Source organism: Cylas formicarius, unplaced genomic scaffold (assembly GCF_029955315.1).
Source record: "Cylas formicarius isolate icCylForm1 unplaced genomic scaffold, icCylForm1.1 PGA_scaffold_4__25_contigs__length_36172078, whole genome shotgun sequence".
NCBI classification, from domain to species: domain Eukaryota; kingdom Metazoa; phylum Arthropoda; class Insecta; order Coleoptera; family Brentidae; genus Cylas; species Cylas formicarius.
Genome location: NW_026844334.1, coordinates 11,195,847 through 11,210,890, shown reverse-complemented (window position 1 = coordinate 11,210,890; position 15,044 = coordinate 11,195,847). Strand labels below are relative to the sequence as shown.

General features: G+C 35.1%; 1 protein-coding gene and 2 long non-coding RNA genes across 3 annotated transcripts in view; 2 read left to right on the top strand and 1 right to left on the bottom strand.

The window, feature by feature from the left end:
- LOC132701098 (transducin-like enhancer protein 4) overlaps window positions 1–15,044 on the top strand; it is a 272,931-nt gene that overhangs the window by 145,997 nt on the left and 111,890 nt on the right. The window lies entirely within an intron of this gene.
- On the top strand, window positions 4,308–5,040 carry LOC132701476 (uncharacterized). Its single transcript, XR_009618779.1, has 3 exons — window positions 4,308–4,570; window positions 4,651–4,829; window positions 4,912–5,040. It is a non-coding gene; the product is annotated as an uncharacterized LOC132701476 (long non-coding RNA).
- On the bottom strand, window positions 11,300–13,687 carry LOC132701110 (uncharacterized). The gene is made up of 3 exons (XR_009618717.1): window positions 13,491–13,687; window positions 13,258–13,433; window positions 11,300–11,393 (listed from the first exon to the last, which is right to left on the bottom strand). It is a non-coding gene; the product is annotated as an uncharacterized LOC132701110 (long non-coding RNA).

The window sequence follows — 15,044 nt, the reverse complement described above, 5'->3', positions numbered from 1 at the left end:
TATGAGAAATTGTTGATCTTTTTTTTCAAGTTTGAATGGGAAGAATAAATAAGAATACGTAAATAATAGATTCGTTTTGATTTAAATTTTTATGTAATTTGGGATTAGTTTTTTGAAATCAAGGTAGTTAGGTATCCTTTGAAAGGGCGTTCCATGGTGTGAGTAGTACACGCGGTCTTTTAACCTGACAAACATTGTGCGTCTTTGAAATGTTCCTGTCTAACGTTTTGTAAAAATCCTACTTTCTCATTCGCCAAAAAAGTTGATGTAATAATAATAATAAAGGTCTCCAGATCATATAGCACACTTATCTGGAATCACCATGTGTCCCACGCTACACGTCGCAACATGCATAAGAATAATAAATAATGAAATAATAGGTTGTCGGAATCAAACCAACTAGCTAGACGCTGTGATTTTTTCAAAAAAATTGCATTCAACAATATGGTGGTACTCGACAGAATGTTGTTAAAATCCTATTGTTATTTCGCCATAGTTGCGCCTTCTCGCGGTCGTTCTAGAAACTTGGAAGAAATTTCAGCAGGCCGTACTGCTAATTTTTCCCGAGATACGACCGAGAGCCATTCTTAGTGGGACACGGTACATGGTGTGTGCTCCAAGCGATTTTCATTATGCACACGGACCAGGCCAGCAATAATTCATGTAGGAGGGAGAAGGATTTACGTCTTAAATGCCACCAGTCGTTAGGCAAATGTTTATCGATCGTTTTTTTTAAGAGACACACGCACGCATAATATAGGTTATGACTGTTTTAAAACAAATACAAATAAGTACATATTAAAACGATGAGTGCAAATAAACGAGGCGTCGAACGACGCGAAATACGTTTTCTATTTGCTCCCTCGTTTTTTCTTTTAGCCGTACACAAGTTTGCCTTAAACAAACACGCAGACATCTCGGCAATTTGTTAAGCAAATATAGTATACGCGTAGTTCTATTGCATTACCGCGCGCATAAATATTAAACAAGTCGCTGATGTGTTAAAACAAACCATTACGCGAGATTGCCTTAACAAGAAACTGAGAAACGTGTAATTTTCCTAGAAGTGATGGCCTAGTTTTTCGACGTTTTAGCGTATACACGTTTTTAATAGTTTATTGTTCGACCGTTCCCGTTACGAGAGAGTGTCGAAATACTGAACTAATAACATCGAAATTCAAACACATTTCAAAGGCTCTTTTTTTTTAATTCGTTGAAAAGTTTTAAAAAATCGCTCCGCCCCTTCTTTCTACCCCTTCTCGCAGCAGCTGTCGCTTTTAATTTAAGGAGTACATCAAGTTATAAATATTTTTTCTTCGGGGTTAAAATTAGCACTGGTTTGACGTCGAAAAAGTAACGTAGATATTTTGCAACTGAAGTAGTTATTACGGTTAAGTGGACTAGATAAACTAAATCACCATAGGTCACATTTTACCTTTTGAAGCATTGAATTAAATTTAGTTCCAGTGCAACTGTTTGAGAAGTAATCAAGAAAAAAGTGATTAAAAAAGATTTCATAATTTTCAAAATTGTAACGGTTCTTAAATTAGAAAGTGGTGTAACAAATTCACTTCTGTAGTTTTGGATTTTGTTTTATTATTTTCGTAGTGAAAACGACGGATTAGTTTACAAGATTCAATTAAAAACTAAGAGTAGCCTGATTTGCGCAGGCGCTTTACTAATATCCTGATTGCAATTAAGACGGCGCTGTTTCAGAAGTCAGCTGTAGATTTAATAAAAAGGAATGCAATATTAAAGAAGGAACAGGGAAGGAAATGTTTTAGTGACAATTGACACTATAACAAGCTGCAACAGTGCCGGAATTTCTTAGTTATGATATTTATAGTTCATAGTTTAGTTGTTGTTGGTGCGCATCTACAGGCACCATATCCGGTAATTGGCACGACAAAGAAATAGGATAGGGCGTAACTACGAAAATAAAAGAAAGAGAAGAATAATTTTTCCAGCTTAACACTTCCAGCTCTTAATATTAAAACATAAAAGTTTGACATGATGCTCATAATCTGGATTTAAAACATGCACAACAATTATCACCACCTTTCCACGGAGCAATGTGAAAAACCATTTGGTTATCAGGTCTATAAGCTTAAAAGGTCTCAGTAGCTTTAAATTTAATAAGGAGAATTGTAAGATGGTCTTATCACTTATATAGAATATTTTTTAATCGTTTGTGTTCAAATAACTGTTCTTTTCATAAGCTTGTTTGCTTATCTAACTTATACGGTTAGATAAGATGAGAAGAATGGGTTAAGTTAGGAACCCAAGCTTTTTTATAACTTATAACTTCATACAGTACAGAGTACCAAAAAACCAACACCTCTGTAACCAAAATTAAGCTTAAGAAAGTAAACAAATAATAAATAATAATAAAAATAATAAAATAATAAAAATAAATAAATAATAATAAAAAGAAAGTAAACTCAAACTATCGTTGATCAACAAAAGAGGACCACCAACTAACTCAACACGTATAAAACTCTAAGAAATTGAGATTTGGTAAGTACATTTTTTAATTTCTATTCTAATAGTATATTATAAACTAACCAAAACTAGCCAAACGTGTTGCATACTATACTTTTTCTACGACCGTTAGTTTTTGATTACATTTTTGCAAAAAAAAAACGAATGCTTTCACTGACAAACGTCAAAATTCAAGCCGTGGTACAAGAAACTCACGTGGTAAAGTGCCGCTTGTCGCACGTTAGATTTTACAGAAGTAGAAAATGGTATATTATGCAAAAAGTGCGGTAAATGGTATTTTACTCACTAGTGGAAATGAGAATGGAGAATGAGAATGGAGAGAGGAAATGACTATGGAAATTACACCCACTTTGTAGGCTAGTAATTGACTAGTTCTGGCCTAGGTTAGTTCGGTGGTAGTTAATAGCACAAGTAGTATATTATGCAACAAGTGCGGTAAACGGCATTTGATTCACGAATTTATTTGGCACCAGCGGAGCGCAGCGGAGCGAGTGTTTAATAAATAATAATAAACAAGTGAGTTAAAAAGTTTAACAAACGTGTTGCATACTATACTTTTTCTACGACCGTTAGTTTTTGGGTACATTTTCGCAAAACAACATGACATGACTGTCAGAATTGACAAACGTCAAAATTCAAAGCGTGCGAAATTTCTCTGAAAACATCCTGTTGCACTCCAACCCGTGGGGTAATATCCCGAAAATGTCCGAAGTGGTTCGGATCCGTGGTACAAGAAACTCACGTGGTAAAGTGACGCTTGCCGCACGTTAGATTTTACAGAAGTAAAAAATAGTATATTATGCAACAAGTGCGGTAAACAGTATTTGACTAACGAGTTTATTTGATACGAGCGGAGCGAGTGTTTAATAAGCGAGTGACTTAAATTGTTTACCAAACATGTTGCATACTATACTTTTTCTACGACCGATCTAGCGTCCGGGAAGCGTCACTTTACCACATCAATTTCGTTTCCCACGAATCCGAGCCATTTCGGACATTTCCGAGATTTTACCGCACGGATTTGGGAGCAATCGGATGTTTTCGGAGATATTTCCCATGCTTTGAAATTTGACGTTTGTCAATTCTGACGGTCATGTCAGTGAATGTATTCGTGTTGTTTTGCGAAAATGTACCCAAAAACTAACGGTCTTAGAAAAAGTATAGTATGCAACACGTTAACTCACTCGTTTATTACAAACTCGCTCCGCTCGTGTCAAATAAACTCGTGAGTCAAGTGCCGTTTACCGTAATTGTTGCGTAATATACTATTTTTACCCGAATTTAAAACGTTCATGTCATATCCAAAAAAAAATCAATGTCTGGGAAATGACTATGGAAATTACACCCACTTTGAAGGCTAGTAATTGACTAGTTCTGGCCTAGGTTACTTCGATGGTAGTTAATAGCAAAAAAGGTTATTATTTTTGGTGTCATGTTAATTAAACCGCTTTTACAACAGAAACGTTAGCTGATCCGTAACTTGTATGCCTAAATCACGGATCCGAATCATGTTTGCAAAGTTGGTATCGTGCATGCGCGCGCGATAGCCCCTGTTAATTACCGCTGCGAAGTGTAAATTTAATTTGCTCCCGTGTTAGTTTCCGCGATGCCGCAAACTGTGTTTCGGCATTGGTCGGACGCTATTTTGCATGTATCGACACATTATGGTTTGCGCGACCGTAATTTCGAACCCCCCCACCGCCCTGTTCCCCGCGCGCCACCCCTTGCGTTATTACACGCCCGCCCGCTAATGCTACTAATTGTTTCGTTTAGCATTTATAATGATGACGGGTTTCCTAATTGAACTGAATTTCGGGTCGGCGCTCGTGATCGTTTTAATAAGTAGGATACGATTCGGACACGTGAACCTGGGCAAAATTGAAGTAGCCTAAACGGCGTTGCTGGTTCGATTTTCATAACTTCGGTAAATATTAAAAAATGGTACGTAGCAAAGCGCTCCCGATACGTAGCGGTAGCGATTGCGATCGTAAACGTGTCAAGTGATTTGCCGTTTCCGTTTTTGACATATGTAGAGGTTATGGTGTCTTTTTTTTCGGCTGTTTCGAAGGTATATTCTTCAGTATTTCTTTTGTGTAGTGCTGCCGATTTAACATGTGTTAATAAAATGGAAACGTCGTTGTATTCTAGTACCTACTACAGCAGAAATTAGTAGAAACGGACGTTATGGACATTTTAATTCAAAACGAAATGACGGAGGATAATTTGGTCAAATGGCTTTAGAATTAGCAGAACCAGTTCGAATATTTGAGGATAATGAAGGTGCTAGGTCTGTCCAATATCAAAAAATGGCAAGCATTACGAAAACTGTAAGGAGTTATGAAGGGAACTTTTTATTAGAATATTTTCGAGGCTTATATTTGTAAACTTATTATAAGAGATCTATTTTAGAAGTTACCACAACATCTAGGACGTTTCGGAGCAGCGAGACATTTGATATGTTTAAAAGAGGTGCTAGAAGAAGAGCTACCACACCTGGAAGTAGATATTGCAGATGAGGGTGGAAATGAGGAGAGGAACCAAATAGCAAATTTGCTTTTATAACAAATAAAATATGTAAATATATAATCCTGTTATATAAGAAAGAAAATATAATAATAAAAAGTACATGTATTTTTAGGAATTACGTATTGGTCTCAACAATAAAATAGGAACTAATAAAATATAAAAATAAATCAAACATTTATATTTTAACAAATAAACAAAAAACTAAACCATGTAGTATAAATAAACAAGGTATATAACAAGGTATAACAAGAGTCCTAAACAAAAGTTTTTTATTATTTCTTATTTCTATGATCAAACTAAAATATATATATAACGAATTTTTGAATTTGATTGACTCGAGCAGCATCTATCTTGAGATTTATGAAACGTCTAGTGAATTATGTGGAAAGCACATCATATGAGTACTGTTTACAAACATGGAGTTGATGAAATAGTGCAAAGAGGTTTTGATCTTAATTTTAGAACTCAAATTTATTTTATGTCAATAACGTGGATAAGTGAGTCATTACCGTGAAACGGAAAATTTGAAATTTGTTTCTCGTTCTTGGCGCTTTGAAGTTGTACTAAAATACTTTTACAGTAATAATAGAATAATAAGGATATAAGAATAATTTAAGAAGTCTATATGAATATACTTTTCTTCTCAAGATTTCGCAAAATGTTCAGGTACGCACACCTAGATATTTCTTTCACTCATTTTCACTAGTCTTTAGATTATAAAATATAGATCAGTTCCCTAGTCTAGGCCTAGGAATAAGTAGAAATACTAAAAAACCGGCAACGCAGATTAGATTAGATTAGATTAGATTTAGATATAGATTATTTTTACGTTGTCTTACACGTTGCGTTTGAAATTTGTTTTTTGGTGTAACCATCATTTTACGGGTCATTTGGAATATAATAATAAGTATTGTTTCTCAATTACATTAGGAAATGTGTGGAAAAGTAGAGAAGAACGAAGATTTTAATATTAATTAAATAATAAGGAATAAAATTTAAAAAAATCGACTTTTTTCGATTTGCGTCATATGTGTACCAAGTTGGGTACCATTATAGTACCATCTTCTATTTTTAATTTATTATTTGTCATAAATTTTAAATCAATCGCCTATCTAATGTGTTTCAAAAAATCGCTCCAATTTCTAGTGTACAAGACGGGCATAAAAATTAAATTTAATCCGTAAATACTTCTGGGTCATAAAATTTATTGCTGACAAAATTTAACAATATGTTTACTTTATTGTTGTGTTTGAAAATTACTATTAGTTCTCACTTATGAAACGTTACTATCTTTTTTGACCCACTCAAAGGTATTTACGTTCTAAATTTTTGGGCCCCTTTTTACCAAAGCGTTTTTGGAAACACCCCGTATATCTATCGCATTGTTCGTGTTAAATGCAATTTTTCTCGATTTTGCTATATGTATATTGTCCCGCTTCGAACATTCGCCGAAGCGCGTAAAGAAACGCGTCGGGCCCCCCAATCACGTGACGAATCGGAACGAAATTACGGCGAAAAGCTTCAAAAAGAAAAACACAAGCGACAAAGTGAGTTATTCGTTTCGCGGAAACCCGGTTTTTAATCTATTCGTTTCCCTTCCCCGTCCACCCAGATTTCCCCCTTTGGTGTCTCGTGGGCCGCTCGCGGAGTTTCCAAGAATAAAGCGAAAACACGAAATATTTTAAACGCAAAGCCCGCACCGTGGGGCATAGCGGGGGACAATTTTGGGGGGGGGGGGGGGGGGTTATAAAGCAGAAACGTAAAAGCGGCTAATGCTGTTCTTTAGCGTCGTGCCGCCGACGCGACGCCCCCTACTTTATAAGTCTTTTGCGATAAACTTACGGGAAGCCATAAAATATTAATATACTTTTTATTCACCCCCTGCGCTCAAATCGAGAGCAGGTCCGTATCGTGGGCGAACCACGTAACAAATCTGACATTTTAATTGGCTATAACTTTTTCGTTTATAAAGTTATCAAGGTATCAATGTGTTTAATAGAATATATCATTACGATTACCATGTTGTAACACACTTTATATTTTAGTCCACTCGTTTTTGACAAATCGGCAAAAATAGTAAATTTGACTGCAACAACAGTAGTAGTAAAGTAGAACAAAAACACTAAAAATTACGAGACGCACTAAAGTAAAAATATCTTTAACTATTCTAAATACTGCTGTATATGACCTCCGACCCCCATTTTCCGGAACACATTTCTCATGCACTCTCGTTTCCGGATTGTCCTCTGCCGAATTTCCACGACATTATTACACGTGATTTTTTATGTGTCCTCAAATGAAAAAATCCATTAAATTTAAGTCGGTGCTGTTGGCTGTCAAATCCATAGTTCCGCCGTTCCCTATCCAACCCCTGGGATATTCCATCTTAAGAAAATTTTGAACAACATTGTGAGGATGGACACCGTCTTGCTGCCATATAATCAGCGCTAATATTGTTCTATTTGGTGCTCTAAGAGTTGCAAATAATGATCTCCAGTTAACTTTTGATCTATAAATATCATTAATCGATTGGTATCCCTGGGTTTTGTGTGTATTTGTCTAGGATTATAAGACCAATATAGCGTATTTTGTATTTAAAAAAATATATTTTTGTCATTATGTCTATTTAATAAATCGAAGCAAAACTGCATCCTCCTTTGACATTATTGTGCACTTAGTTTTTGAGTTTTACGAAATTTAAATCTATTATATTTATATTCTTTCAAAACTGAGTGGATTCATCCCCGAGAAATACCTCTTAATGTATTCTAGTAATAGAGAAAACGGGATGTGCTTCATAGAATCCTAATATGTTTGTCTCATTTTCTTCATTTAAAACATTATGATTCCAGCATACCTTTTCAGCATATGAATCATCACCCTTTTCTGCAAATTTCTTTGCCAGCCTCGGAAATACATGTTTTGAAGGAGCTCGGCTCTCTGGATAGCTGCGATTGCACTTTTATTATTCCGAAAGTATACTTGAAGCATATCACCCCTTCCACTCCTTCCACTAATTTCGCGAAAAACCATTTTAACAATAATTCAATCATCAACGTTGTTTACTAATATTTCAAGCATAAACATATTTTTATTTGTCAGTCAGGGCACTCCTTGAAATTATACAAAAAATTCCTATTTTTGCAGATTTGTCAAAAGCGAGTTGACCAAAATATAAAGTATGTTACATTATATTTTGTTAAACACACATATAATATACAGGGTGTTCCATTAAAAAAACTTGGAAATTGGAATAAGAACTTGGCTACTAACCCTACAATTTGTGTTTTTGTTTACCTTGATGCCTTAAAAACAAAAAAGTTACAGCCAATTAAAATTTTATCAAGATAAAATGAACGCACGGTACATGCCGCTCCGAGAATTAACCATATGTCTCAGGTATAGTCCTAGAAAGGTAAGAGAGTAATAAAAACGCATTAATTATACCGGCACAACCGCAATTGCCTTTTGTGCTCAATACCCTTAATCTTCAATCTTGTTGTGAATAATAAATACATCAAATAAGTATCTATATTTCTAATATGTGTAATATTTTTCTGAAAACTAGGAAATGGACATTTGTCTCTTCATATTGAATCAAATTTTCGCTGAATGAAAATCAAAGAAATAAAATTGAAGGGAAGTTCGTTCTAGGTTTGATAATTCAAGACCCTTGCTTAATATTTCCAAGTTTTATATTTATCAATCCTTTTATTGACATACAACATAAAAATGGCATGGCAACATAAAATATAAATCAAATATGACAATAGATTTACGGATAGTGGAGAAGATTTATATAATATTTTAAAGCCTTCGACTATAAACTTTGCATCAAAATTAACCACTCAAAATTGAGTCAACTTCAAATTTAATTTTCCCGCGAATTGTTGACTCGATTTGAAGAACATCTTTTTTAAATTTAGGGATGTGTAGAGTATGTTCAGAATTTTTATGTTCAATATGTGGGAGCTTGTGTGAGAATTTCCTTCAACAGTATTAAGTGTCTTTTCTCAACATCTTTTCTATTAATGTCTTTATCTCAGTTATTAAATGCCAGATTACAACAATAGGTTACATACAGCAAAAATAGTACAAAATAATTTAAATGAGGTGAATATGAGACCTTGGAATGACCTCCATGCAATCCAGAAACCAATTAAGCATTTCTTGGATCAAATGGCTTAGAAACCAACAACTCCCAGCTGCCTCCGTGGATGATGTAGAAAACATTCTCGGGGAAATATGGACTTATATCGATCAAGCACAAATTAAACGTCTGCTTCATAGTGTGAGTCGTCCATGTTAATCCATGTTTATCGCCCGATTTTCGTTTGTTTATGATTTTGCTACAACGATACATTTGATATTAATTGCGCATTTGATTTAGTAAGTGTAATAAAGACGTTAATTAAAAAAAACAATTTACCGAGCATAGATATGAGGCTAAGCACTATTATTAACAAAGAAATTTATACCAAAATGCTTTTTGCAACCTCGGTTTTGAGCATTCAAATTACAACTAAAAAAACATATCCAAATCGAGGCCCTAATTGTGATGCGTCTCCATCCCGACTCCCCCTATCCTACTAAAATAAGTAAAAAGACTCGGCGGGGGTGAGGTCGGTCTAACTAAGTCGAACTCGGTAATAAATAACTTGGCAACCCGTCGCTGAGCGGGGGCGGCGAAAGAGAGAGCGAGAAAAAAAAAAGAGAGATCTTTTCGTGTCTTTTCTCGCGGCGCCCTCCTAATCAGCATTCCAATCACCTTTAGACTTTATCGGCCGCCCAATTCCCGACAGGAAAATTAAGTGGAGTCGGGAAATTTCGTCCCCCTCCTCCCCATATGGAATTCGACGCCGACGACGACGAAGACGACGGGGGTTAGGAATCTTATTTTACACCCGCTCCCGGTAATCGATCGGGAATATACTGCGGCCGCGTGTAATCTCCGATTTTGCGGGGCGTCGTCATACGTTTTCCTCTCTTCTCGCTCGCCCCATTTCTCGACTCTTTGAACCCCCGATTTTTCTATTTTCTTGTGTTATTTTTTTTTTCTTTAATAGGTTAAAAAAACGCGATTATTGCAAAATCCGTACAAAAAATATAAGGGCGAATTAGAAAAAAAACCTTTTTTGAGGTCGGAGTCCGGTAAATCCTTTTTTTAGTGAAAAACGAAAATTTATCCAATGAAATTGGTCAAGCAATCACCAACGTTCACCTTATTATACTATCGAAGTCCCGGACATAATTCGAAAATACCATAGTATTGAAAAGTCATGGTGCCGTATTTATCAAAAGTGCTATATTATCAATGCTGACGGCTGCGTATACCACGAAAAATGTCGAGCTAAATGACAGTTTCCTAATGTTCAATCAGTGGATTAAAGCATCCCTACAGACTCTCACTGCCATTTATTTATCTTTGTTCCGCAGATCATTTTCTTGTTGTAATTTTTAATAGTATATAAAATTATTTAAAAAATATTTCAGGTTGAAACTGCTAACTTCCCAAACAATTTGATTTTTCAAATAATTTGTTTTTCAATGTATTCTTTATATTTTTACTTTTGATAACTTTCTATTGTTCCATATTATTATTACATTTATCTATTATACTATATTTAATTTATCAATGTATGTGTTCAATGTATGTGTAACTTCGTATTTAGTTTTCAATTTAAACATTTAAGAGGTTAAGTGGAGTAGCTTTGGCTAGACTCCGCCTCTGCTCTACTGTATATTTGTATAAAACAATATATAACAATAAAGGCAGTTTATTATTATTATTAACACTCGAAAGATTCATCGAGAGAAATTGACAAAATTTACGTTTCTAAGCTACTTCTCAGTAGATATATGTATGTTTGGGGACAATCCCACTCCTCTCCCTTTTGTGGGCGTGTCCTCCTTCCCCACGACTCTCTAGCTCCTCCCCCTTTACCCATAATCCCTTGAAACTGGCTCCCATTGGATAAGCAAGCACCAATGGGGTTTAATCAATCTCCCCACCTCTAGTTTGCGATTGCGGCGAAGCCAATCAGAGCCCAGATATTTTCCCACCCGTATGAAAAGCAATGGCGTCAATGAGACTTGATCATATTGTTCTCGTGACCATCTGCACCCTCTAGCGGTTCGAATGTAAACTAGTGTCCCCTCTTGGAATAAGATTTTCTTTAATAAGGTAACCCACCTAGTGAATATTGACCAAAACATTTATTTTAAAAACATATAATTCTGCGAATGTGTACCCAGGCGGGTACAAACTGTACTTTTATTGCGCACAAAGGACAGGGGAAATAAAGACGAAAAGTGTCGGATTTCTTTTCTCGGAACTGGAAGCTGGCAGGCACCACCAATAATATCTGCAAAACAAAAAGCTGGTTAAAATTTTCATTAATAAAGTAGGATATTAGAAACCATATACCTTTTTAATTTACTAAGCCATCTACCGTGCGTTAACTTCATACATATTTCCGCATGCTTCTGTTTTAAGGTATCGTGAAATATTTGACTATTTATCTGGGAAAAGTTCATATGTCGAAAATATTATGTGTATGTGGCCGTGGTAGGCTTTCTTTGCTATTATAATTTTATTTTTATTATCTAATATTTACAAAATTAATTTATCTACCTTATTGATGATTTTGATTTTCTTTGCTATTTTTATTATTTAATATTTTCAAAATTAATTTATCTATCTTTTTGATGATTTTAAGATATTGCAGTCAACTTTACTATTTCATCAATTTCTTTTATTTATTGCTGATCTTTGAGGATAGTGTACATACTTTTTTTTTCGTAACTTATCTGTATCTACCCTTTAATTTCCTATCAAGCCATAAAGCAAACTCGAAAGGCATCTTAACTAAAAAGTCATATACTTTAAAGCTGCTGCGACTACTACATGAAAGTGTGTTTCTATGCAATCTCAACAATAATGAAATCTGAACGCTTATATTAAATACTGTAATACTCTTCTCCGCTAACGCTCTAGGAGACGCTATTTGAACCCTGTTCAAAGAAAAACTTCTACAGCCCAAATAACCTCTCTGAACCACACTTAAGCGCATCACTCTTTCACTGTCTTGCAGCCTTCAGATTAATATTCCGTACTAACTACGTATGCCATACACGAAACGTTCTCTTTTCTAATTTTTTTCTATGCGCTACATTAACGAACAGGATCTAAACTTTTCTGTCTGTGTATTTTGTTAGCCACCTTAAAAAAATTAAAAAAAAGGTATGCGAACCTAGAGGATATTTTCCATATTTTTCACAAATGGTGACAACAATTAATGCAAGTATTATTTTTAATAATAATCCATCTTTCGCTATGACACGAAAACATCGACTTTTTAATTCTAACTTTTCTCATAGAGCTTCCCTTTAGTCTCTATCTGTTCTTTAACTAAATCCCCACCTTTTTGAAAAACCAACCTCTAAAAATAGTTAATTTTCTCTAATTTAAATTTGTACGTTTTCCGCAATATGTGTGAATATTTTCGCTAGAGCATTTAGTTACTTAGTACATGTCCTAATCAATATTTTAAAAATATAATTCTATTGATACGTGTTTAGGATTTGAAGATAACGAAACATTCCCCAGTTTCATAAATGAGAGCTCACTGCCAAACTACCAAACATCACAGTACAAACTACCGTACTACGCCCCCCTGGACAAAATCAGGTCAGTCAGCGTCATTAATTCTACATGCGTTAACGAATAGCGTATTGTTAATTAAGGTTTAATACGCAGAAAATTTAAGTAACAAATAATCGCAATGAAACTCACTAACATCATAAATTATTAAAAAAAAATTAGAACAGTTGGAATTTACTGGAGTAACCAATTTGGCACTAAAAATGGAAATTTTCGATACTCTACTAGGTGCCTACAATAAATTTTACTATTATTTTTAATGCAGAGACACAACGATTTTGTAGTTTTGAATTTGATCAGGGGTATATGACCATAGTTTACGCCGACTCTAAAAGGCATGCAGTCTATTGTTTTTGAACGCCCCATTTTGTGTATTATGTTCAAAACAGAGACTCTCTGGGCTTACGAGTACAGCTACCAGCTACTACTTTCAATAATATTAACACAAAAAAAAGTAGGTGGCATTTTTATAATACGTGCAAAGTTTATGTGAAACTGACTGGAAGACAGAGTAACGCACCAATATGTTACTAAACATATTTCGATAGAATTCCGTAAGAGCTTACCTCCAAGTTTCCTCATTTAGTCAGTCAAAGCATCAAATGGGAAATTCCAATCCAACATATGTAGTGGTGGAAATATATCAATCGCCTACGTTACCGATGGTACCCGACTGAAGCTTCTGCGTCTTCTTTACCCCACATGCCTACTTAAAAAGATACTGGTCTAAGTCTCAATATTCCTGTTAAAAAAAAGAGAGGTTCTATATTGCCATAAATATGTGTTTTCAAAATTTTACCTGAATGGTTCGTGATTCCTTATATATGCAGTGTTGGCAGCAATGTGGCGACGACTACGCTGAAACTTTCCATATCTCGTGTCCCCATGACTGGTCTGTTTCATATATCAAACCTCACCTCGCACGGGTTTGAACCTCCTTTAAAAAAAAAACAGGCAAGACTTATACTTATATCAAAGTAATACGAGGAACTTATATTTTATGCCAAAACTTATTTCATCACCTCCAAAGGGGAGTAGGGGTTTCTAAAGTATGGTAGGTACATCTCTTTCATTTTTTTTAATTAAAAAAGTGACACAATTACGCGACGTAACTCGACCCGGATCGTTAACGCGTCTCAAGATGCGGGTTTAGAGATGCTGAGGTCTTTAAATTGATTCACTAATACCAGTACACACTGAAACCCCTTATTTCCAAAATAAAAAAATTGTTATCTGTTAACACAACAAAAAAAAACTATTTTCTCACCAATTATATTTCTGGGTCGTTTTCAGAATTTGTCCAACGTAGAATCCCAAGAGGATAGGGCCGTAATTTCGAAAAATGTTCATGTCTCCCCACTATGCATTTGTACAAGAAGCAGGGCCGGATTAACAGCAATTATATTCTTGTCAGTCAACATACAGCCGCCGATTGAATTCTCGGATTCTGCTTTACTAGTTGCCATGGTCTGTCAAATATGTTACTTAAAAATTGTATATTTTTTTTTACAAATAATATACCTTCCCTAAAATAATTCCGCCTTTGTCAAGTTGGACACGGGCACGTCTGTCCGCTTTGAAAAGCGCAGGCGTATGTATCTTCCAAAATGATCCAAGCAGGCTCGGATTGCCAGCAAATACACAACTCGCCGATTCAATTCTGAGATGTTGCTTCACGAGTTACCATGATCTGTCAAATATTTTAATTAAAAAAAAATCTATTATTTAGCAACAATATACCTTTTTAAAAATAATTTCGTCTTTTTTCAAGTTTAACAGGACACGTGTGTTCGTTTCAGTTGGACAAGGGCACGTCTGTCCGCTTTGAAAAGCGCGGCGTATGTATCTTCCAAAATGATCCAAATTGTTAATCTTTTTTTGATTCCTCGTTCCCCGATTCAATTCTGAGATGTTGCTTCACGAGTTACCATGATCTGTCAAATATTTTAATTAAAAAAAATCTATTATTTAGCAACAATATACCTTTTTAAAAATAATTTCGTCTTTTTCAAGTTCAACAGGACACGTGTGTTCGTTTCGAAAGGTTTCGTAGTCTGTAGCTCTGTCGAATTCTCCAAAATTCGTTAAACCTTCAGATATTTTCAAAATTCGTCCAACGCAGACTTCCACTCACGCATTTTCGAAAACTTTCTGGTCTCCCCGCCATGCATTTGTACACGAAGCCGTTCTGGACTATCAGCAAACAGCACATCCGTCATTTTTCTTCTCGGATTCCGCTTGACGAGTTACCATGATCTGTCAAATATTTTAATTAAAAAAAAATCTTACCTATTACTTTTACCCAATATTAAGTACCTATTCAAAATTAGTAGCGCCTTTTCGAGTTCGAATG